Source organism: Melopsittacus undulatus, chromosome 12 (genome assembly GCF_012275295.1).
Source record: "Melopsittacus undulatus isolate bMelUnd1 chromosome 12, bMelUnd1.mat.Z, whole genome shotgun sequence".
Classification (NCBI taxonomy): Eukaryota; Metazoa; Chordata; class Aves; order Psittaciformes; family Psittaculidae; genus Melopsittacus; species Melopsittacus undulatus.
Genome location: NC_047538.1, coordinates 9119018 through 9140976, shown reverse-complemented (window position 1 = coordinate 9140976; position 21959 = coordinate 9119018). Strand labels below are relative to the sequence as shown.

At 40.1% G+C, this 21959-nt stretch overlaps 1 protein-coding gene across 5 annotated transcripts in view; it reads left to right on the top strand.

Moving 5' to 3' along the window:
* Positions 1 to 13484: 13484 nt before the first annotated feature.
* The window catches only part of GNB1 (G protein subunit beta 1), a 40101-nt gene continuing 31626 nt past the window's right edge, over positions 13485 to 21959 (top strand). Inside the window, exon 1 of one of the 5 annotated variants that reach the window (XM_034068055.1) lies at positions 13485 to 13639. The gene's annotated coding sequence lies outside the window, so the exon portion shown is untranslated. Of the gene's footprint in view, positions 13640 to 14308; positions 14435 to 19444; positions 19531 to 21959 lie in introns of those variants that run through there. The other 4 variants (XM_034068056.1, XM_031043882.2, XM_031043883.2 and 1 more) reach the window with 4 other exon arrangements.

Sequence of the window (21959 nt, the reverse complement as noted above, 5' to 3'; positions counted from 1 at the left end):
TTTATAATCGATGCATTATAATCTTTGGAGAGTATTAAGTGGTAGACCTGAAGCATCCAGACTGGAGCATCAATAAGGGTCCGGACACAGCAAGAGAAAAACGTTTCTTTTTCTGCCTTGTGGCTGCCTTTGTCTGCGTTGCTGCCCCCAGATAGCTTAGAGGGAGGTTTGGGTTGTCTGTTTGCTGCCTGCCATTCAGCTTTACCAGATGCAGTTCTTGAGGGAAAAGAATGACTGTCATTGCCAGTCTGACACAGGGGGCACTCAGACAGGTGTAAAAAAATAACAAAAAAACCTGGAGAATTTTATTTTCCTGTTTACTTGGAGAATAAAATAGCTCTCAGGGAATCACTTTCCAGATTCTTGCTCTCAGCTGTCTCCTGGCTCTCAATCTAATTATCTTTACCTGTTGGAACTATTTTTACTCAAGAGCCATTTACTAATTTTGCTGTAAATAGCAGAGGTTCTTTCCTTTACCCACAGCTGAAATTCAGACTCTGAGAGAAGCGTTGGCATTCTGTTCAGGGCACGCTATGAAACCAAAGGACCACAGAGGAATTGGGCTCTATAAAAATAAAGACAACAAATGTTTTATGAAATATTACATCCTAAGGCTAAATTCAATGTACACACACACACAAAAGAAAGCTGAGGTGCAAACCCACATCAGTGGGAAAGCATTTTGTTCTGGTCAGTCAAAATTTAGAATATAAAATGCCAGAGCTCTTCTTATCTTACTGGGGGAGGAGGTGGGGGGAAGGAGGCCACAGAGAAGAACAAACCATTTGTAAAGATTTCACATCCTTTCGGAATTACAAAGCTCACTTTGGGCACTGGAGAAAGGAGAAAATATTTTTCTATTTCTAATATAGAAATGCTTTAATCTGCATTAAAGTGTTAAATTTTTACTCCTCCACCCCCCCCTCCCCCCCCCCCCCCCCCCCCCCGCTTTTCCAAGTAGCTCGAAAGAGAAATAGGAGCCTGATGTTGTACATTGTTTCTTCTCTTTCCATGCTGACAGTTTATGACACAAGCTACTTCATTCTCACATGTAAGGAGATATAGTCCTGAAGTATTGCCCTGGGAAACACAGCTCAGCTGCCTGCTCTGCCACAGACTTCCCAGATGACACTGGTCTGTAAAACAGGGACTGTCTTACCTTACAAAGACTTTTGAGCATGAATACACGGAGCGTGGGCTGTACTGTCACAATGAAACACAGGTACAGTCAGAGCATGATGAACTTTGTGTGGGACATGAAGCTCAGAAAAAACCTCCCTGCTCCCTCCCTCTCTTAAGGAGGGAACCTGGGGAAAAAGCTTGGGCAAAAGTGTGAGATTTAGGAATAGCCTCTGGGCTTCAGGTGCTAAATCCAGCAACTATTACAACATTCCTAACTGGAAGCAGCAGCTGGGGGGCAAGAAATTTAAAAGATAGGCCCAGGATCTGTGTGAGATACCTGATGAGGTGATAGTAGGAGTCTTGTGACAGCAGTTTACTTTACAAGATTGCTGATGGGATCAAATGTCCTGAGAGATATCCCCACAGATGTAAAAAGGGAAAACAGCTGTGATCAGCTAACCAGAAGGCCATACAATAAATACACCAGGCGACTTGTCCCTTCGCCTGTTATTCCAGTTTACAGAATATTCTGCTTTTCTCCACTAGATGGCACAAGTGAGCCCGAGTGGCCTGTAGGGATGTCGGTTTCCAGCTGCGGTGCTGGCAGGCAAAGCGTAGGTGGACTAAATTGTGAGATTATTTGGAGGAGAGTTATATGCTTATATTCCTTACTTTAAAACTGCACATTTAGAGTAGACTTTTTCATGTTCATAAAAGGTCCTTCATACCTGCTATAAAACACTGAAACTCCACTGACTTGGGCCACATGGGGAGCGAACAGGCTTACGTTGTTATTTTGTCACTGTAATAACTCAATACCTGTGACAGTGAGTAGGGCTTTCAAATAGAACAGCTTGCTCAGGGCTTTGAGTTCTCAGAGGAAGGAGATGCCATTGCCTTTCTGAGCAACCTGTTCTGGAGTCTGACCACCCTTAGAGTAAAAGTAGTGTTCTGAATGGTTGAGTGGAATTTCCTGTATTTTGGATTGTTCCCACTGCTTCTCATCCTTGTCAGTTGGTGCCGACTGAGAAAAGTCTTCTGCCTCCTTTCACCTTCCCATCAGGTATTTACATGCATTGCTAAGATCTGTCCTGAACCATCTCTTCTTGAGTCCAGAGAATCCAAAGCTTGCTCATCCTCTCCTCATGTTAAATGCCTCAATCCCCTTATCACCAAAATATTTAATCTCATCTTTTGCCCAACTTGTCTAAGTTACTCAGGAATTTTCACCTGAATTAAATATTTCACATATTTCTCCTAAATGTGGGCCTAGGACAAACAGTTCTATAAAGCAGACCATGGGAAATACCACATGGGAAGGATATCTGATCGTTCTGTTTACCTCCTCATACTGTGCTGGCAGGCTATAAGCTTTGCTGGTGCTACCTATGCACTGTTTCTTATTGAACTGTGTAGACAAACAAAACATCATCTCAAACAGGGAGAGTTCAACACAAGCTTGTGATTACAGCGGACAGCTCGGAATGCTGCTGATCTGTGTTCCAATGGTAAGAAAATTGGCAAAATGAAATCAAAGAGCAGAGGAGAGAGAATAGATTCCTCTACATGAACCATTTAATCAGAAATGGATAAGCTGCTTGAAAGCAGGAAAAATAAATGCAGTCTTCCTACTGCTTTGCATGGTGCTTTGGGGTGGAAGATGCTACATAAATACCCCTCCTGTGGGAGAATGTGCTTTAGAAGTACAGGAAATTGCCTGGATTAAAAAAAGAACATAAGGAATGATGCTCTTTCAGGCCAGAAAAGGAAGAGAGATTTTCTTTCTTTTCTCTAGTTTATCTCATTGTCACTAGCAAGAGAAGCATAACTCATCAGAGCATGCCCTTGCCTCCCACAGGTTTTAATCAAAATTACTCATTATTAACAAAAATAAATCTGCCCTTGATATTTTCTTCTAATATAAAGAAGATAATGAAAATATAAAATAATATAAATTTTCTTCTGTGAATTGTGACTGGTGATGCTCTAAAGCCACCACTCAGTGGTGTACTATAATAATAATACAGAAAAATCTAAAGTTTCTGATCAATTCCTACCTTTTTATTTCCTAACACATCCTAACGTTTTGGGTATAAAACTTAATCCCCCAAATCTCTAATTTTTAATCCTTAATTGATGCACAAGGCGCTAGGTAATACATGTTAATGTTATAAAACAACAGACAAAAATCAGGATAAGGAAAATTTGCGCACCTGTGAGATAAGTTTGGTGACTTCTTCATCTAAACTCCAAGTGTGCACATGTGTCTAATCTGTTTTATACATCCCTTCTTACTTCTCTTGCTTGCTTAGGTCTGCTCCTTTCAGATGACCATTTGGTGCCCGTTTCTTTTGTCTGTTTGTGCAGTCACATACCCATGCACCCAGGATTTATGCAGATGCCCAAAGTGACTACTTCACAAGTCTGAAACAACATTCAGAGAAATTAAACTGAAGAGAAAAAAAAAGGGGGCTGTTTCTTATCAGTCTGGAGGTGGGGTGGGGGATGGAAGAGGCAACTGCTATGTCCAAAAATTAGTCAAACTGTTATTTATGAATTCACAGAAACACATGCATCCCTAAGCACAGGTGTGGATGCAGAAGGGTCTTTCTTCAAACCCTGCAAGTCTGCATTTGTAGCGATTCACATCTTGAGCTGTTGCTACATTGTCTTGAATTCAGGGAAGGCTCCAGCATAAATCTCTGGCACAGGAAGTTCAGCTTCCTCTCCAGACTTCCTTCCTCCACCTCCTTATATGCAGAATAGCAGGGAACATATTTAAGCCTTGGCTGTGCCGAGTGAGAACTTAAGACTAAGTAGGGCAGTTTGTGTTTTACCCCATAACTTCACCTGACATGTCCAAGATGGGCAGTGCACAAGACAGTGGTTCTTAATTTTGAGATTTAATCCCCAAATTATCCTGAACTGTTGAGTTGCATTTTGTGACTGCACACAGAGCTGTGTCTGGTCCCTGAAGCAAGTATCATCAAAATGGGTCATAAGGATCACTTACTGGCATTCAATCCCACTTCCACAGTGAATTAGGCAAAACTCTTCTTGATGACAGTGGGGAAGTTAGCTGTAATGTAAATCTGCTACAATTGCAGAGTATGAAAAACTACAGGAAACCAGGTCTGGATCAAGTTAATGCCTAGGCTATTGCTACCTTTAATGAGCTAATTTCATCCTCCTAGATTCTTATCTAGTCTTCAGTGTCTTTTAAAAGCAACTTGTTAGATTCCAGCTGAGAGCCAGTGAGTCCAGATATCCAGTTTGAGCCACAAAACAACTTGAACTACATTTTAACTTAACTCTGGAAGTGCCTGTTAAGTATACTAGGGAAATTACAATGTTCAAAATGTGAGACAATGTTGAAGACCTCTGAGCCTAGTCTGCAGAAACTGGCACTACTTTGTGATCCTTGCTCAGACTGCAGAAGTGATATACCCACAGTAGCGAAGGATGGCAATACACTGATGTAGCTTATGATGCTTTCAGCTCAACAGGTAAATTCCAGGACCATCTCTGGGATGTTGTGGCTATGCTACTAGTGTTTCAGTGTACGGTGAATATATTTGCTACCAGAATGCATTCTTGCTATAACAAAGCCAGCATGCAGTGTTTGCAGAGTGTGTGTGGCTAAGCTTTACCAGACATAGTTTAGTCCATCACCAACCTACCTCTAGAACAGAACATGCTATACTGGGGAAAAGAACAGCAGCAGCACCTGCTTCAGTACCCATCACCAGCAAAGCTGGAATAAATACTATACAGCTGCAATACAGACAAGGGAAGACAGGCCTGCCCAGCTCATTGCTCATCATAGCATCCAGAGTGCAGACTACTCTGAGCAGTTTACTAGGAAGAGGACTGTCAGAGAGCTATAGCCTTTTTAGCCCACAAGATTGAATCCTTTTGTTCCTAAGATTTCCCCTCACTTCTCTGCCATACATATGTTGGCAGAAGTTGAGTATGTAGGTCTGGTTTTAGCTGTAGCACAGGCTGAGCACGTGTATTAACTGAAAACAAGCTAATGCAGTCCATACAGATAGGGCAGAACACTGCCCTTGAATCGTATCTGACATCTTTCTTGTGAGACATGTGTTGCTAAAAGGCAGCCTTCCACAGGGCTGGCAGAAAGTAAAAATCTGAAAGCATAAAGGAGGAGTCACATCTACCAAATGACATTTCTTGCTTTGGGAAGAAGAAAGTGTTTAAAACCCATACCATGTCACCTGCTGATTCACACAGGAAAAAAGAATACAGAAAGAATTGTTGAGTTTCAGTCACTTGCAGGTGCTAAAAGTAACAGATTAATAAATAATAAATAGGAGTATTATCAGTAACAAACGCCAAAGGGTGATGCTGTACCTAGGTGTATATCTGCTGACTAGTGCATTTTAGTAAACCACAGAGTGCTTTTAGCTTTGACTCCAATGTTAATTTTGGCAGTGGAAAGAGGTTTTATTAAAGTACTAAATTATCATTCCTCTTTACTTGTATTACATTTGTCATGAGGATTAAAACCCCAATATAGAACTATGGAGAGATGCAAAAACTGAAATGATTAATCTGATCCTAAATAAATGGAGCTCACACTTTAAATAGTGAGAAGTGCATTCACTTCTTATATGGCCTCATTTTTCAAGGTTTGGTTTTTCTCCAAGGTATTCTTTTTAAATCCCTTACAAGCTCAGCTATTGGTAGGTATGTTACAATTGTAGCCCATAATCATTAGGACTGAAAATTTAAGCAAAAAAGTAGGAATATAGAGGAATTAAACTATTTGACAACTTTTTAAAACCATTAAATTCAAAGGAAACAAACTGCTGCCTTTGAAGTACTCTCCAGTAATCTAAGCTGTTCAAAATGCTGCAGCAAATTCACTTGTTTGAAATCGTCACCATACTTTATTGTACTTTTTAAGTAAGAGCTGAATAGTATATTAATATGTCAGTCTTGCATAATGCTGAATCTTTTCCAGGATGTTCTCAAGCTTTCAGGAATCACCAAAGTTAGTGAACAATTTTACCTACTTGCAGCTAGGATCCATAACCTCAAAACAGGACACACCAACAATTCTCTAGATTGTTCTGCTGCTGTTATATTACCAATGCAAATCCCTCCTGGTACCAGTGTGGAAGAAGTCACAAAAGATACAATGGTCTTTATGTTTTATTGGATTAGCATAATATACATCAGTAATATAACAGCATAACTTGGCCTAAACATACATAGGCAGTATTACAGCTCTGTTGCTGAGCTTTTGTAGGCAAGAAAGTTGTCAGCATGCTGCTCACAGTATAATGTAAAACCTGTTTTCCAGCTGTTGGAATTCTCAAGTAAAACTGTCTTTAACCAAACATCAAAACCCAACACAGTATAATCGCCTACAGATAGAATTTATTATCAATTTCAAAACTAGTTTGTTCAGTTAACTGAAAGTTTAAGGTTTTTGGACAACGCTTGGGTTTCTTTCATGTATTTTCCTCCTAGTTTTGTGTTTGTTCATGGAGACCTGTTACCACTGGGTAAAGCAAGCAGTATATGTTACTTTGACTATCTACTGTTTGAATGTGTTCCTTGACCCTCTAGAACTTGTTAGTCCAAATCTGTTTGTGTTTTAAGGTTTATAAAAATATTTCCCATCAAAATTATTTCTTCAATAAATATTTTGGCTTGACTAAGCAAAAATATACATGTAGTGGGGCTTATTTTTTTTCCCCATTATGTGTAATTGTCTTTGTATAAAAAGTCAGTTTTGCTTACTATTTATTTACTAAAACATTAATTCTTCCCAAAAAAGAAACTTTCTCCTGGCTCAGACACGCACAGATACTTCCACATGCAAATCTCGCAAAATCCAAGAGAAGGGTTTAACTTTTCTCAGCCCATATCCCTGACAATGGATTTTGAATCCTATTTCCAGAGCTGAGAAGCAGAACCCAGGAATGGCAGCAGCAATAGTCACAATTTCTTCATCTCTGCCAATTCAAGAACCTCCAAGAACTTTGAAAGTGTTACTGGATTAAGTTTTCCAATACCATTGTGTGTTACTACGTCCATTCCCCATTGGCACATATAAAGCAAAGAAGCTAAACCATTCTGAACCAGCCTCCACAGCTAAGCCAAGAATAAAACCCAAAAGATTAGAGTACCAACTTGGAACTTCAAGCCTTTCTTCTTGGGGCAGCCATAACCCATCTATTTTGTGCTGTATGGAAGAACTATCAACAAAATTGCTCTGAAGGCAGGATAAACTGTAAATGGATTTTTCTTTAAACAACGTAACTGATTAAGATAGCAAACCATGTATTAACACTCCTGGAGGGAGTTGAAGAGATATAAAGATAATGGAAGCATGGATGAGAAGAAAAATGAAGTCAGATTGCCTTTAAAGTAAAAAACAACATTCATAAACAATGGTTATCACCAAGGAGATGCTAAGAAACAGCATGTGAAATGCACAACATGGAAAGGTCTATATTGTATATAAATGGCACAGCCAACATAGTTTTTAATGTTATCAGTAGGAGTTATTTCCCTAAGAAAAGCAAGCCAGCACCTGGAAAACAAAAGGATACTTAATGGATTTCAACATGGAGTTCTGTATTAAGCTGGTTTGTGGATATTGAGCAAACGGTGGAATGAAATAAAATTATGGCTCTGATTTTTTAAGTAATGTTGTTAGAAACTATGTATCTTCCTTTTTATCCAGTGCTGAGTAACTGAAGCTGCCCAGCTCATAGGAAGTAAGGCTAGAGTGCTTTTTCACCTCTCTGTTCATGTTCATGACAGTATTTTCTCTTGCATTTCTTTTATAACCAGCTTAAGCATTCAAAAATGCACAGTGAAATTCTGGCCATTAAGACAGGTAAAACTCCTGCATATCATGTGTTCATGTGACTTAAATTCTGCCCTGAGCTCTCAGAATAGTACTGCTTGGTCTCTGATAATCAGGCTGTACTAATGAGGCAACTGTTTCTGTCAGTTCCCTTGGGTAGTGACTTGAGAGATGTTTCGCTTTGTGTGTTTTGTTTGGTTGCTTAGAACCATGAATTTTACAGGCACAGCTTTTCTAACAGGTGCTCACAAAAAAGGGTTTTGCAGAATTGGGATTTTTGATGACAAGAGGGTTGAGATTTGGGTACTTACTGTAACAGAATCCCGGAGGTAACAAGAAAGTTCTCTCTTCTTGAATTAGAAGACACCTCACTCTTGTTCAAAGGACATCAGCTTTCAGCAATGCAGGAAGTGCAGGCCTTCATGGCAGGTTCTTTCATTCTCAACAGCAGCTGAACAGCAAGGTAGAGAGGGGTCCTGAGCACTCACACTATGATTCTATTAGTTTGGGGTTTCACAGCTCAGTTCTGTAAAGAAATTTCTCCTTTTGCTTCTCAAATAGTCTTCATTAATTTCTCAGATCAATTCCTTCTACTGCGGTGAGGTAAGGAAATGTAATATACAGGTCTTTCTCAGAATAACTGCATCATTTAGCCTGCCCAGGCTGGGTTTAGTGTACCATTAGAGTAAATTTTCTAGGTTCTCAGTGCAGTGCTTTCCTGTCCAAGACTAGCACAGCAGGGAACATGTGAAACTAAACATACACACAACTAAACCCACACAACAGACTGGTGATTCTTAATTGTTTCTCTCACAAATTTCGTCTCCAGCCATGTCATTTAACTATTTTGTATCTTCAGTTCCTAAAGCTCTTAGGGCCACATGAACAGCCTACATCATCATACAGTCTATGAATAACCCCTACACACCTTATATAACATTCACACAATTTTTTCTGGAGCTGCCTCTGAAATAATAAGATTAGCATGCATGTTTTATCCTTTGAGTTCTCTTCCACTGCAAGAACAGAGTGGTTGGGCTGAATTCAGTTGTCAGTTTTGCTTGATGTGGGTGACAGAGTCTACCCCTTTTTTCAGTCTATCCTTTCATCACTCTATTTTGCTCAGTTTCAGTACAAATTTCCAAATAAATATTTACTTTTTAAGTACAGGATGTAACCATTATTGAATTGACTAATTTTATTACCTATTACAATTAAATTAATGACTACTCAAATATCGAAGCATGCCTTAGTCCTTTCCTGTATCACAAATAGGCTTTGTCTGACTACACATAGATTCTCAAAGGATGGTGGTACAAGTCCCCCAACTCCAAGTATTTTTTTCTTTGTGAATGTGGTTTTTGTTTGCTGGGTTCTGGAATCCGCAGCAGTACTGAAGCTCTCCTTCAACTGCAGCAATGAAATAAAGTAAGGCTCTTTGAAAGAATCAGTATTTCCAGTGTTTGGTAGCAGCTTTACCAGGACATACGCATGTGTCCTGCTTCCAAAACTGCCATGTCAAGGATGGAAGAATGTTCTGCAGGAATCTGACATGAAGCTAGTTGAGCAAATCCTTGTATCTAGAGGTATTTCTTGCAGGTGAACTTCACTGCAGGTTGGATGTCTGACATTGTGGAAACTTTAGTAGCTAGGATGAATTCTCAATGTGGATTCTGAATTCTCAGCATCTCCAGGGTACCGGTTGTTTTTCTGTTAGTTGCTCAGTAAGACAATGATCCCCTTGAGGAAAGTTCTTTTAAACGGGGAAATATTAGGCGTTAGGCTTTTGCATGATGCTGATTAAGCAGTTTGAGCAATTGAAGTGCTACTTTAAAGACTGCTAACTTAGAGAAAAACCTACAGGCATGCAGTTGGTTGTATGCATGTGTGTGTGTATTTATACATACGTGTTCACATGTTGTAGAATCTGATTTTCAAGACTACTATAACAACACCTTTTGTTGCTATTATAGCTGCAGAATAGGCTCCATACAGGAACACTGAATTCCATTTATTTTCTTCTAAATATCTGTACACTTACTCCTTCCGTTCTACCTCAGCTCTGAATGACCTATACTCAGTACAAGGTATGAGATTTTCAAAAGTATGTTAATACCTTATTTTATATTCTCCCTGTTCCTAGCAATGTTTGTTGTGATTCAAGCTATGCAAAGCCAGCTATGTTTGTTCCATGCCACATTCCATCATGCCCAAGTAGGGCAGCCTCTTTACCAGGAGCACCAAAGGACTTTTAAAAGCCAAGCTATGGCTTGCCAAGTTTGAAGGTACAGCAAAAAATGTGAACTAGTGACACACACTTGAATATGAAGGAAAAGAGAACAAGATCTTATACAATCCCCAGCACATGGAAAAGAGCTCAAATACAATTCTGATCGTAGGAAAAAGCACCAAACCCCTGTTCTGGTTTTCTCAATATGAGTTTGTACAAATAGAAGGAAAAAAAAACAAGAGTGTTTGGTTTGGTAAGTGTGCAAACAGGCTTGAACCAACCTTAATACATGTTTCAAGGTTCATTACTCCCAGCACAGAAGATCTGTTATTTTGTTGCGCAAGTATACATATAGATTACAGAATTACATACTTGTTTTGCACTGTAAGATTGTATCACATCTAAACTATGATATGATACAATCCTGCAGAGGTGAGACAAAGTTTCACAGATCTGATTACCCTGACACGCCAGAAGACCATTTATGTCAGAAACATTCCAGGACTTTCACTCACTGGAAACCACCTTAAACCACCTTGGCAGATGAGGGAAGAAAAATGGTGTTTTTGGTTCCCAAGATTCCTAAGCCCATATTTCACAAATATTTTAAAGCCTCAATAGCCTTTATTTTTACCTGCTGATGGCAGTCACAGACATGTGACAGTGAAAGCAGAGCCTGAAAGCTAGGAAGCAACTTTTGATATGTATGCAACCATTGGCTCTGCTTGAGCAGATGCCCTATTAATCGCGAGTTGGTAAAAGCATAAAACAATGTGTGGCATAATTGTTCACTCTTTGGAAAAGTTTCACAGTAATACTGAAGCGGACATTTTTTCATCCTAACAACAAATTTATCTGTATTCCACAAAAGCCTTGAACCAATAAGGACACTACCAATAAGCACACTACCAGTGTGCTATAGTGGTACTGTAATGCACAGGATTTGAATGGCAAAGCAGCCTGCAAAAACAGGTTTTCCAGAGGCACAGCAGGTATAACAGATTCCAGATAGTTTTGCCATTATGTTTGAAATAGCTGAAGAAACATGCCAACTAGTGAAATTATCTAAAGATTCATCTGACTTGGTATGCTCTCTATAAAGAGGTTAGTAGCAACTGACTGAGAAAAAGGTCTAAGATATTTTGCAACTGAGAACTATGGAGCAACCTGCATACATGAGAGGTTTTTCTTTAGATCTAAAACAAGCTCCAGGAGAAAAATGTCTATTTTTTTCTTGAGCTGGCCTAGCCCTGGGATATGTGGAAGCCCCACATTTGAGAAGTTTGATTATTTAGTGGAATTGAGTGAGCGACGTTTCCCATCTTTTTCAGGTATTTTAATTTGCTTTGGCTATACTAGCTACTTCAAACTGGACTAACAAAAAAAAAAACATAAAGATTTGGGTTTGTTAGTTATGTATATTAGGTCTTCAGCTATTAGCAGATATTTTCAGCTATTTTTTTAGTTACAAACTGAATTTTTGCAATATGCAGAAACAGATAAACTCATACATTGAATAAGTCCACTCATTTATGATAATTTGCACATTCTTCCACTGAATACTGCAACCTAGGACAATTTATGTATCTATGCACACACACACACACAAAAGGTTGAAAATGAAAAATAAATTTAAAAAATAAAGATAACGCATATACAGTAGCTTCTAGCACAGGACTATGTGAAGACATCAGAATTAAGCACAGGGATGTACATAGCTATGTGACTCTTCTGACAGGCTTTATAATGCAGAAAACTGATTTGTCCAGTGAGGTTCTGAAAACAAAACCAAAAAGCTCCACCAGCCCCATGTGGAACAGCTCTGCACTCTGCAAACAGCCTCTTCCAGTCTTCATAATTCCTCTTTGGACTAGCGGTATAACTATGTATCAAAGTTCTCAGTGGAGAATTTGATATAATGAACTCACTGGATCAGAAATGTAACTACTGCATTTACAAAGGAATAGGTGTGGTGAAAGCGTTAGTCTGTGTTTATGTGATTCTAATCAACATGTACGAACACATTTAGCTGGTCCAGTTTCCTTACCCAAATTCCATGGATTTTAAGAGGTGGCAGAGTACACTTATGTAGAGAAATTCCCTTTAGCTCTCGTAAAACAGAGGATGCATAAAAAAAAAAGTGAGAGATTCCAAGGAAAGGATATGTTCTGAAGACAGTATTTTTGGGGGGGACAGGGGGAAGAGTTTAGGTACTATGATTATCCACAGCTAAAAGCACATAAAAGAATTATGAGGAAGAAAACTAGTAGGTATTTTTCATCATGAGGCAGGTCCAGTGGGAAAATGTATTAGGTTATTATGATACAGTTACTTTCTGTAATGAAGTTACAGTATTGCAGTATGGGAGCGCTGGTGTGAAGTGAGGCCATCTTGGTAACATCGGTGGTCCTGCCTGGCTTATGTGAGGCCCAAGGTGTAAAACAGGCGTAGCATTTATATATATATATATATATTCCATTATTTTTCATTTGATTTTCTACTTTCTGCAATCCCTTCCAGAGGGGAATATTAAATATTAATATTTAAATGAAAATATTAAAAGGCAGATGTGGAGACTTTGGCCTTGTGAGCGCCCTTACAAGCAACGCTGGAGAAGGAAAGAGTTGCAAGCCTAAAGAATCGCCACTTGTCGAGCTCCTGAGGTAAAGGCTGTTGTACAAAGGCAGCCGTCCCTCACTCGTGCTCGGCAGCTCGTTACATTAAACCCTGTGTACCTCGGGGGGGGGGTGCCTGCAGCTCCCCCGGGCTCTCCTGCCTCCGGGAGCTCTGTGTTTAACACCGCCGCTTGTGAGGCGCTGTTCCGGGTCTGCCTTTGTTCCCGACAGCCCCACACGGCCGCGGCCTTGGGCGCGGCGGAGCCGGAGCGCAGCCCCCGGCCCGCGGCCTTTGTCCGCCTCAGAGCGGGCGGCGGCGGGAAGAGCCCGCGCTCCGCGGCCCCTGACTGGAAGGGCGTTGCCCGCCCGGGAGCGCGCGCCGGGCCGCGGCCCCCCCCCCCGGTGCCTCCTGCGGTCTCCGCCGACGCCGGGGGGGCGGGGCCGGGGCGGGGCCAGGAGCCGAGCCGGGGTTTCCCGGGCGGGCTGGAGGGGTTTGACCGCGCCTAGGCTGCTGCTGCCCGATGGCCGCGGGGAGCTGAGGGGCCCTCGGCGTGCGAGGAGGAGCCGGGACCCAGCGACCCCCCCCCCCCCCCCCCGCGGCGCTCCCCTCCCGACGCGACCCCGCGGCCGGCGCTGCTGCTGCCGCTGCTGCCTCCCGGGACCGGCCGGGGAGAGCGCGGGCGGCTCCCGTCCTCTTCCGTCCCCCCCCCTCCCTTCCTTCTCCTCCTCCGCCCCCACCCTTCCCCGCCCCAGTCCGGCGGGACGCGGGCAGGAGCCGCGGGCGACTGAGGTACCGGCCCGGTTCATGAGCGGCGGCCGGAAGGGCAGGTAACTGTTGGAGGGGGCAGGAGGCGGCGGGTGGGCCGCGGGGATCTGTACCACAGCCTCGGCGCCGTCCCGCTGCCGCCCGGCTCGCCAGGCTCCCGGCCCCACCCTGAGGCCATCTTCCCTCCGGCGGCGGCTCTGGTTCTTTCTTCCTTCTCTCCCCTCCCCTCCCCCGCTCTTCCTCCCCGCTGCCGCACTTCTCCTTCTCCTCCGTACTCCCCCTTCCCCTCACGTCCTCCCCTTCCGCCGCTCCCTCGGCTCTCGCGTCGCCTGGGCACCGGGGTGCCCCACCCCCGCCTTCCCCATTCCTCGGCGGTGCCCTCTTCTTCCTCCTTCTCTTCCTCGCCCACCCGTTCCTCACGGCCCCGTAGCAGAAAAGGGCGGGCTTCATGGTTTGTCCAATTCTTGGTATGGTGGGATTGGAAATAGCCCCCCTCCCCCGTGCTTCGCCACCTCCTCGGTGCTCCAGCCTCCCCTAAAAAAGAAGTGTGTTTGTAACTGGAGGAGGAGGGGAAAAAGGTGGGGGTGGGACTGGTTTTTCTCTTGGAGGCTTTAAAGCGAAAAGGGAGGAGACCTTGGATCTTGCCGGGTTCCATTTTTAATTATAATCATTCTGTAGTGGGCTCTGTTAGAGGGTCTGAGGTGTTTTTTGGCACGCGTTGAGACACAAAAGGCGAGTTTCCCAAGCGATCCATCGGACAAAGGGAATAATTTGGAGAGATTCAAGAGCGAGCTGTGGTGTTGTCTGCTGTAATGGTGGAAAACTGATTAAGAGGAGACGGGGGTGAGATAAACGGGGTAAGACTGCTTCCAGCAGCCCTATCCCGGTGAGGGGCTTCTCAGGTCGGGCTCCTGCTGTGTGTGCTGTCGGCGGGAAGGGTGCAGGAGGTTTTGGTCTCCTTAAAATCCCAACCGAGGATGGATTTAAACCTCATATTTGTTGTTCTCCCATGTATCACGGTACTGCATATTTTTGTGTGCCTGTAGCAGCGATAACGAAGATCATGGAGGGTTCTTGCTACAATAGAAAAATGGAGCTTCCTTCTCGGAAACGTTATTAAAAATATTATTCCGTTTTCCAGCTCGTTATTCAAAGGCTATTTTTATTCTCTTTTTCCATACAGGGGTTATTTAAGGTGTAGGATTTATAATTCTACAGCTTTGCAGGAAATGAAGAAGTATAAAGTCTTATATGTAAATATGAAGGAAAATCTTGTTCAGAAGAAAATCGGAATAATGTGGAGACCATTGTAAGACATCAGTTATCATTCCTGGAGATGAACTGAAATTTAAACGAATGTGATACTTCATTATTCTCCAACAAAGTCACGGATTAGGCTTGTTGCTTTAAATAAGGCATCCTTTCTAGGATGCCGACTGCCACGTTATTATGTATTGTCTCCACAGCAGAAAATAGGAGGAAAGGCTGTAAATGTAAGACTTCAGTGATTATTGAAATACCTTTTGGGGATAGTTGGCTTAACTTGGAGAGGTGATTTAAGACTGAAAAATTAGACGTTTTGCTGCTGTAAAATATCCGCACCTAATCGTGAGAGATTTATCCCCTGTTCTAAGCTGATCTGCTTAAGGCAAGGATGTGAATCAAGACAAAATGCTGTCGATGTGGATGTGAAATACATGTGAGAAAACGAAGACTACATTAATGCCTAAATTTCTTCTAAATGTCATATATCAGAGTTTATTTTTTCCTTTGTGGGCTTTAGGAGAGGAGAAGGGGTGATAATAGTGTAGTTGTTTTGGTGGCTGTAGATTAGCCAGGGTGTGTGTTTGATTTTCTTTTTTACTGTGAATGAATGGATCTTTCTGTGCCTGGGCCCAATAGCTGCAACAAGATGGCGTTTGCAGCAAGGCAGCTCTCATTTTTCAACTCCTCCTCACCACAGCTTTGCCAGGCTAGTTCTTATTTCGTAATTGTATTTTACATTCACTTTCTCGTTCTCTTTACTTTCTTCTTTTTTTTTTTTTTGGGGGGGGGGGGGTGTGTGTGAAGGGAGGAGGAGTGTTTGGAAAACTGCTGCAAGAAATCTGTGGGGGTTTTTTGTTTGTTTTTTTGGGGGGTTTTGTTTTTTGGGGTTTTTTTTAATCAATTTTTGTGAGCTTCTCCAGATAGGAACTAGGTGGGAGGAGTAAATAGTTTTATTGAAATGTTCATATAGGCTCTTACTGGATAAAGGGGTGACATGATTTTCTTTTTTGCCTTGCAGTACCTGCTTAATATCATCAAAATGTTCTTGGCTTTTATTAAGCCTCTTGCTGAAAAACTATTTTAAACCTAGAGCACAGGCATACAAAAACTCAGCTGGGGCTGTGTAGTGTTGCTGGTTCTCTATAGCCAGGTAATCGTCAGAGCCCCTGTAGACAGCTATCTTTCTGTAATACAGATGTCTCCCATCTGCTTCAGAATGTTAATAATTTGTGGAGGTTTTTAAAACTGCTTTACCTGGAATTATTTTCATAGTCTAGGTAACTGTTGTTTTAATGGGAATTAATGAGCGAGGTTTTGGGGATATCAAACCAGTTCTGTGCCTGTGAAGTGTTTTAAAATGATGTTACAAATGTCTAAAACATTTTATGTGTGTTTTTTAGTAACTCAAAAAAATGGACTTTCAATTTGTGACTTTTATGACATTTCACTATTACTACAAACTTCTTAATTTTGGTAGCCTAAATAGAATAGCTTGGATAATACTTGATGTACTAGACTCAGGACTAAAGTAATACATTTGCCAGCCAGAAAAATAAGAAGTGCTTGTTATGTCTCCTGTGTTAGGATGACCTCCAAACCTTTGGTAATATCAACCTTTTTTGTACTTTTTATCTGTGACTTAATTTATAATCAACTGATTATTAGTTTATAGTAATGGCCCAGCAGTAGTTCATACAGAAGGAAGTGGGGTACCAGAACAGCCGATTTGCTTGTGTTGGGTTTTGGTTTTAATTATTTTTTAAAAAGCTGAAATTAGCTGAATGTATTTTACTTCTCTTATGACAGGAACAATTTTTTTAGTCGAGAATACTCATCCAATAAACTATTAGTTACACTTGATGGTACTTTTAATGAGCTGCTAAACTTGAAACTAGTTGTACAGGTTTTTTGGTAATACTGCTTTGGCCTGTCAGCACAGGATCAGAAAAGAGCACAGTGAAGAGGGGTTCCTTATTCAGTAAGATAAATAGGAGCTGCAAGGACTAAACAAGGATAAATGCAAAGTCAGTGCGTAGCAAGCATCCTACCATGGAGTCTTCAGCAACATATAAAGGTAGAATTCCTCAGTAAATATTAGCAGAATGTCCATATCTCATGCATATCTGAAAATGTTGTATTTGGACTTAATGAAAATTCTTTTTGTGTAATTAACCAGTAACGTTTTGTATAATGAGGAAGTACATAGACTTCTGTGTAGCATTATTCTTAATATAATTCAAGAATAAACACTTTACAGCTGTTAAAAATTAAACTAGTAGACTTAAGTTCTTCAATTAAAGGAATTACTTTCAGGTTCCTTTTAAAATAATAGGGGAAATGTTTGGTCTTTGTTGGGCTATTTGGACTTCATAGGTCTAAAGCAAAACCTTGCTGGCTACAATGTGTAATAACTTCCTGGTGCTTTGGGGTCTTGGATTTGGTCATATGGAAAACAACTATAACTGTTTCTTCTCAAATAGTTACTTAGTTAGGCTTTTTCAAACAGTGTGAAACCATGCCAATTCGTGTGAAACTCGTGTGGCTTTTGCAGGTTCTCAGGGTGTCTAATGCTGTACCTAGGAATGTGAAGGAAGTATTAAATTCAGCTGGTTTTGTAGTTATTGCAATAAAAAATTGGGATGGCTTGCCTTCTGTGAAACCAGCAGTAGATTTGTCTTCTGTATGTCAAGCTCATGTCACTAAATTGGATTAAATTCTTACTGTCCATGGATTTTGGCTCTCAGCATTAGTGGATTGGTAATTGATATCCTCAGTTTTAATATCCAGTTTTAGCCATATGGCATACCGTATTGTTTCAAGAATGGCATTTAGTGCTAATTTGTTACTAGCCAGTTGAAATGACAAATCATGCATTTAAGTGGTTAAATTATGCTTAGGTGAGTTGTCTTTGAAGGCTTTGATGCTTTTGTTCATGCCAGTATTGGGAGTATTTTTTAGTGTTTATCTGGGGGGAGGGAGGGGGAATCTGTAACCTTGAAAGCATCTAGCTTGTTTTAATGAAATGTTTAAGCACGTGACTGAAGATAAAGTGGAATTTTTAAGAGAGGCTCTTCATTGCTGCAAATGCAGACTCAAAAGAAAAAGAATACATATTCTATTCAAAATGTGGTGGGGTGGTTTTTTGTTTGTTTGTTGTTTTGTTGTTTGGTTTTTTTTTTCCCTACCCACTAATAATGTTGGAATTAGTATCAGCCATGGTCATGATAAAAAGCAAAAACCCCCCAAGTCCCTTACTTTCTATTTAACATAGTATCTCAATTTATTATTTCTTCACAGGGTGTCTCATATACTGGGGATTTTCTATGCATGGATTTGTTTTTTACCAAACAGAAGTGTAGGCAGAATCCATAGATACTTGAGCCAACTGGTAGTTCAGCAGAATGTTAAGAGGGTTTTAAAAGCTTTGAGCTGGCTATGAACACTATCTTTACTTTAGATGCCAAAATAATCAATGTAAATTACTGAGGAAGGCTTCCTAGTACAGGAATATGGCCATTCAGAATAGGTTTTGAAGCAGAATACTGCATTTTTATTAAAGCACTACTAGAAGACTTCTCAGTAGAAAGGAGATGGTTAGCCTTTGAATAAAAATGCACATTTAAAAGTGGTTTTGGGAACATAAAGATCAGATGTTCTTGACCTGTTTGTTTTGGGTTTTTTTTGCTTTTTAATTTTATTTTAATTTTTTTATTTTTTAATTGGTGACCTATACAATGTTTTTTACAATTAATATTTTAAGACTATGTAAATTTGCATTAAATCCTAGTGTCCATTGCATTTATTAGAGTGACATAAAACGTGTCATAATTTTTTAAATATAATGAAATATTTCTGCTTGTCTGGAAGACTGTACTTGGAACCTTGAGTGTACTAGCTGTGTGTTTGTATTGCCCAGTATCTTCAGACATCCAAGAGTCTTTCTTGAACCCAGCTACAGCAATGACGTGACAATATTCATGCATGCCATCTGGAAACAGCTAAGATAGCGTGATGCTTGCTATATATATCTTACGCTTGGTGTTACTGGGGATGCTGTAATTAGATGTCTACATGGTAGTTTGTGTAAGGAAAGAAAAATAAAATTTGGGGGCATCATGGGAGTGTAATTTGTGGGGAGTCTTGGAAATCCTAACTTTAAATTCTGTCCAGGATTTTCACCAGTAGCCTGAACACTCAGTTGCTTGGCTATCAAAATTTTAAAGTGGTAGAAAATAAGGATCCCATCCAAAATGTTATATGTTGACCTGGTTATTGATATTTTAGTTCACCAGCAATATGGGGGAATGATGGGACACAGGAACAAGTGTTTGAGAAAGCAGTTATGAAGACAATACTTCAGTTGCTTCATTAAAATACCTGGTTTTATTTATCAAATTGGTTTTGTTTGATTGTCAAATCTCTGCAATTTTGAAAGGTTTTATGTGTAGAGAAGAAATACTTTCTATATGTTATAAGGATTAATTGACCTGTAATTAAATATTTTCTGCGTTCCTACAGTGGTTTGAGGGAGGTTTGCCTAAAATTACTTTCCAGTTATGTTTATCTTTTTTTTTTTTCTCAGAATATTTTTGATGTCATCTTGAGAACTGCAGTAATGCCTGCCAGTGTGCTTCCAAAAAAGATATTATCTGCAATTAGATTGATTAGATGATTTTTGGAGCTTTACGTAAGGCAGTCCTATATTAAAAAGTATGTAAAGATTGTTATGACTATTTTCAGCTCTATCTTTCTCCCTCCTCCCTATCCCCCCATCAGCAAAGAGAGCCACTCAAAAGAAAAAAGCCACTGAACCCAAAATACTTCTCTGGAAACTCCTGCATGCTGTCTACCACAGTAGTTGTGAATATTTTACCAGTTTAAGTATCAGTGATGATTTTTCTCATCTTTATTACAAAATCCAACTGTATTGACTATGGGGGCACTAAATAAGAAATTTTGCAAGGCTTTCTGTATGACTTTCAGAAAGACAAGCACCTACAAAGTTGTCATTGACAGGAAGTCTATGCCTTACTGCATGATCTTTCTTCTGCTACAGTAGGCTCAATTGCACAGCTTGGTGCCAGTTGTTTTCTTTCTTTGTAAGAAAGAAAGAGTTTCTGCCTAACTGCTGCAGGTGAGCTGTTAATTCTATACATCTTTATTTTCCTACTGTGTTTCTGGCCTTCTTGCTAGATTTAGGGAACCATTTTAAAAGTCTGTTCGTTAACATGTGCTTTGTGTTCATCCTGACATTTTAGGATTTATTGAAATCTGAAAATAAATAGAGGTCATCTAAAATTATTTGCAAGCACAGAAATTGAAAAGCTGAAGCTGTTTTGTTTTGGGGTCTTTTTATGAAATGTTGAAACAAATTTCCAGTGCTGCTCTGACAGAAGAATTTCTAATTATGCACTACAAAATTGCAGTTTGACTTCCATGGAAACTGAAATGTATGTGCCTGGTATTAATGGTGTATGCCATACTGTAAGCACTTCCTCAGTGGGACATCTGTGATAACACAAGGTATATTTAAGAGGCTTCTTTTGCTGAGGGTTACTAAGCAGGCTGTTAAGAATTGTTTTTGGAGATCATATAGCATGCTTGTATCTGTCCAGATAAGCCTTGCAAGCTGCTGCCTGAGGTGGTGTCCTTTTGTAATTGATGTGGAATCTGGCTTTCTTTCGTGATTAGGGAAATTGAACCATCGTGGTATATTCTGTTTTAAAATCAGAGCACCTTATAGTCAGCCCAACTGTTTGGACATTTGTTGTATTTAAGGGATTCACCAAACAATTGAGGGATAGGAGGGGGGTCAAAGCTCCAAGGCTAAAAGCATACAGAAGATGGTATGAGCTTGCCTTTTATTGGTGTAGAGATCTTAGAAGTTTCTTCAGCAGTGAAATTTGTGAGGCCAGGCAGGATTGTTCATGGCATAAACAGCATTGATCAGAAGGCCCCAAACTTATTTCTTATTTTAATATATGTATAGTACTAATATTTTCTAAGATCTCTGTGGTTAAAGCTAGTGCAGTAAGCCTGGGTTTTGCCATATATAGAGAGTCCTGTTCCATTTAGGTTTATTTAAATTGTTGAGCTGATATATCTTGGTTAACAGCAAATGGTTCAATGTGTTGAACATCACAATGCATGCATCTTAAAATAAATAGAAAAAAGAAAAAAAATAAACTTATGTTTCAGTGTATAAAATACCATAAGTTATAATTACGTAATACGAAACTTAGTATATGGATTTTTTTTCCAGTAAATGAAATAACAGTGCTCAACAAAGCAGGCCTGTACATGCTTCAGGATGCTGAGAACAATTCCATTTGTGGTCCTCTTGGCCTTTTCCCATTTAGTTCCCCAAACTCTTTTCTTCGTATTACCACACCTTCCTCCAAATGTATTTGTTAGGTTATTTTTTTTTCTGTTCATCAGAAAAACAAAGTAAATGTGATAGTCTGCTGAAACCTTTGGTACTGAAAATAGGATTATGCTGTACTAATTAAAGAGTTCTCTTTGTTGGAACATATAGTTGATATTCCTGTTGCAAAATCTTTGTGAAGAGGTAAAATGCTGAAAGTACACTGCTGTCTATTTAACAAAGGTGTGGTCTATACAAAGATCAGGAATGGTTTGCCTGGTGCTATTGGCAATTTAATTGTGCTTCAGGTTACTATGTCCTGGATTTCATTACAAGTTGTCAGATACTACCTGGCTAGTGCCTGAAAACTTAACTGTTAAAGTTAACATACAGTACTTTGGTTAAAAGACTGTATAATACTTAAAGAAAATTAAATAATTCTGGACAGGAACAATTAAAACTTTGAAATCTATTAAAATCTTGACAAAGTTGTGTGTCTTTAATAGGTGCTTGAGAAGTTGGAGAAGTGTTTTTTTCATGTATGAAAAGTCAACTATCATAGAAACTTTAGACATTGAAGTCAAATTGATTACTTCAGCTTACTTCATTTATTCTTGTGCCTGTAGATGATACGTGAAGTTTCAGCATTTCAGGGAATATGTTGTTCTGGAAAAAGCTTTGTTGCTGATAAATAGGGAAGCAGAACTTGTGCAGAACCAGCATTTGGGGCCTTAATATCGACGCAAACTAGT